The following is a 3836-nucleotide window of genomic DNA, read 5'->3' as shown; positions in this document are numbered from 1 at the left end:
ATTTGTGATAGTTCGTAAGTTTATCGTCAAGTGATTGCTCAAACACTTGTGTCTACCTCATAGTCGTCATCTACGCGCCGATACGGTCATTTTGACAGTAATTAGATTACATTTGGAGTCCGGGTCAAAAACCGTCTTCATTTTCTAATAACCGTTTAAAATGCCGAGTCACAATGTTCTGGAATGTTCCGGATATTTATATTCCATATTCTTCCAATATTTTAATCTTTTGTAAAATATATCCCGAAATTATCATATAAATTATTAAGGAAATAAGATTAATCTGCTATTCCATAATAGAAACACGGAAATCTTTCTTCCGCGGGAGGAAACCACTGAGGAAAAGACGCAAGAGGTGTTGCGCCTCATCCAAGAGACGCAGTGCTTGCTGCGCCTCTTCCTCGGTCCTTTTCTGCGTATTTTCGTATCTTTTCGAGATTCACTTCCAAAGTTTCTCCGAAAACCCTAATTTCCGTCGTGAGATTAGTATAAATAGAGACCTTCGGTCTCACATATTTCTAACGCGAGTGTCCGCCCTTCTCTTCTCCCTTTGCATTCTAGACCACGTTCTTACTTTTTTGGCGTTTACGTGCTTGAACTTTCGACCACGTAAGCTCGGATCTTTCTGAGTACCAGCCTCGTTTTCCATGACCGACCAATTTGACCAACTCCACAATCAATCAACTTAATCAATCTGTTTAATTCCTCTTAGAGGGCACTTTCGTCGTACATTCGAGTCGAGCATCACTAAACGTTAACTTAGTCAATCTCGCTTCGTCAAACATGTAAGTCTGATGGTGTATAATCCTTATTTTATTATTGTTATTTATTTTTGTAATCACAATTGTAAGATTTACGTCGAAAATATGCTTAAAACCGATTTGTAAAACCTTATTTCAAACCCTTTTTACGGATTATCAGGAGACAAACGTCGAGGCTCTTTGAAGGGACGCAGCACCTGCTGCGCCTCTTCCTGAGGCTGCCGCAGTTCCTCCTTCCTTTCTTCTTCCTTCGTCTTTTATTCGTCTGATTGTTTTATTTTGTTATCAATTGTTCATTGTTCATTAACATAATAATTTCGAATATGATAATTTTAACATGTAAATAAATCATTAATATTTTATCAACATTAACGTCCCTACTTAAATCCCTTATAATTCATATTTGCGGGTTTTCGTCATTAAAATCAATTCGGGTTTTTAGAGGTTCGATTCATCCATATTGAGTCTCTGGAATTCATCATTGATATATTTTCATCTTTTGTTTATCATCACTATCATTAGTTCGTCATTAATAACCTGTTTAATAATTAATTTGATTATTTTGTTTAATTTGTGTTATTAATTCTCATAATTAATCTCTTAATCTTGTATATAATTCGTCCTAATCAATTTTATCCATGTTTTATTGTTTTTATGACCTCAATCACATGTAAATAAACTGTTAATAACTTCCATCCGAGTCAAATATCATTAATCAAGCGTTAAATTTACCAATGAATATTAACGAGATGCAGTTCCGGCTTCACAGCCAGAACTCAACCCAGGTACAGACGCAGCGTTTGCTGCGCCTCTTCCAAAGGATGCAGCTCTGTTGCGCCTGTTTCCGGTTCATTTATGTCCCTGAATTCCCGTTTCTGCTTTGACCTAGTTTATTAATTACGTATTTAATTTACTATTAATCGTATTATCACCTAATTTTTGTTTGTTTATTTATTCTTTCTTTCTTTTCCCAAATTATCCGTTTCAAATGTATTTTCGACGTAAATCAATTAATCTAATGTAATTATTGTAATTTTCTTTATCGTATTGCTTGTATGCTCTCACATGTAATCGATCTTAATTCCTACTTCGACTCAGTTGCATGTTAAATTACGTGATAACCGACTTAGTATTAATTCTCACATGCTAGGATTAATCTAATGAATGTTGCATTGCATGCATATAATCGACAACATATCGAGTATAGACAACTTCCCTAATCATTAGTAGAGGCCGCTATCGATGCGGACGGGATTAGGTGTTCGATCAAAAGAGTTTCCTAATACGTACCCTCACCCCTTACTCCAAATCTCTGTGAACATCCGTGTTCATTGGTATCCACGAGAGTCATTCTAGACATAGAATGCTAAGGTTAACGAGTTTTTGGTGTTCATGTCACTACTTTGTGTCTTGACATGGCATGAGGTATTCGAATGGTTTCCAATTTTCCACAATAAATTGGTGGCGACTCCACAAATGCACAAGAAAAGCTTGCTCGCTTTTCGCCCCCGTGGGCCCGCGTCCATACCCTAGTGCCTTTAATCAATTGTTTACAACCTCTTTTAATTATCTTGCTTGTTTTAATTGCTTTACTTTTATCATGTTAATTAGTTTAGACCAATTTCATCTCAACCCAAATTGTGACACCCTAAGGCACAACCATTTGCAATTGAGAATCCTACATCAATACCCGTCCCTTGGGATCCGACCTTTACTTGCCTCTTTGCTAAGAGTGGTTTGTGAAGTTATAAATATTATTTTGGTTGGTAACTTTTGATGACGAGTTTAAAACCACCAAAAATGGTGTCGTTGCCGGGGACGATGTTAAATTGATTTGATTTTCATTAATTGTTTTTAGTTGTGTCTTTCTTTACCTTGGGGAAGTCAATCTCCTCAAGGTTGTTCTAATTGTTTTCAAGCTGTTTGATATTTTGCATGACTAGGAGATCACAAGGTAGCCCATTGCCAATTGATCTTGAAATTGAAAGAACATTAACCAACAATAGAAGAGTTGCTAGAGGTACTTCGAGAGTTGTAGGTATTGGACAGATTGTGGACATTCAACCAAATAACATTGAGTTTACCAACCCTTTTGTAAGAGAAGAAGAGGACAACCCAATACAAAATCCACCCTAAAATCAACCCGCAATGCCTAAATTTTCATCACATTCCGTACCAACCGAGGAGAACCTACCAAATGGTATTCCTACACCACCACATTTAACCGGTAATTTCATTGCCAAATCCGCATTCATACAACTATTTGAGAGAAGACAATTTGGAGGGATGCCTAGTGAAGACCCTCATTCACATATGGAGACTTTTTGTGACTATTATGATGCAATTTCTCAAACCGGAGTTACTCAAGATCAAATCTGATGGGTATTATTTACTTTTTCTTTGATTGGTACCGCAAAGCAATGGTGGAAGAGCCTAGACAAGGCTACCCTTGGTATTGACTCATGGAAGAAGTTGGCACTTGCCTTCTACAAGAAATTCTATCCTCCGGAGAAGACTAATATGTTGAGAGCCCAAATCACCGGGTTCAAACAAAGGGATGGGGAATCATTGTATGAAGCATGGGAAAGATTTAAGGACGCTTTTTGTTCTTGTCCACACCATTGAATTAGCGAGTGGTTCCTTGTGCAACAATTTTGGAATGGTCTATATGAAGACTCCCGCAACATTCTCAATATGGGATCCATGGTATGTTTACCGAAGTTGATGACAATCAAACATGGGTCAAAATTGAAGAGATGGCGGTTCATAATTCACAATATAGTAGGCCTCGAAAGGCCACTAGAGGAGGAAAGCATGAGGTAGATTCCATCACACAATTGGGTGCTCAACTAAGTGCTTACATTGACACCATCAATTTGAAGTTTGAGAAGGCCATGGTTAAGCTTGATGAAGCTTCCAAATCACCCAAACAACATGTTAATGCTATGGTGGCATCATCCTCAATTCCAAATGGAGTATGTGAGAGTTGTGGAACTTTAGGACATGACCAAAGTGAATATAGGAGAACAAGTGAACAAGTGAATGCTTTCCAAGCATACAAGAGTGGCACCCCTT

General features: G+C 37.6%; 1 non-coding gene across 1 annotated transcript; it reads right to left on the bottom strand.

The window, feature by feature from the left end:
• Positions 1-3281: 3281 nt before the first annotated feature.
• Positions 3282-3388, bottom strand: LOC141603700 (small nucleolar RNA R71). Its single transcript, XR_012525557.1, has one exon. It is a non-coding gene; the product is annotated as a small nucleolar RNA R71 (small nucleolar RNA).
• Positions 3389-3836: the final 448 nt, after the last annotated feature.

This window comes from Silene latifolia, chromosome 9 (assembly GCF_048544455.1).
Source record: "Silene latifolia isolate original U9 population chromosome 9, ASM4854445v1, whole genome shotgun sequence".
NCBI classification, from domain to species: domain Eukaryota; kingdom Viridiplantae; phylum Streptophyta; class Magnoliopsida; order Caryophyllales; family Caryophyllaceae; genus Silene; species Silene latifolia.
Note: the sequence above shows the minus strand (reverse complement) of the source record. Positions and strands in the feature narration are given on the sequence as shown.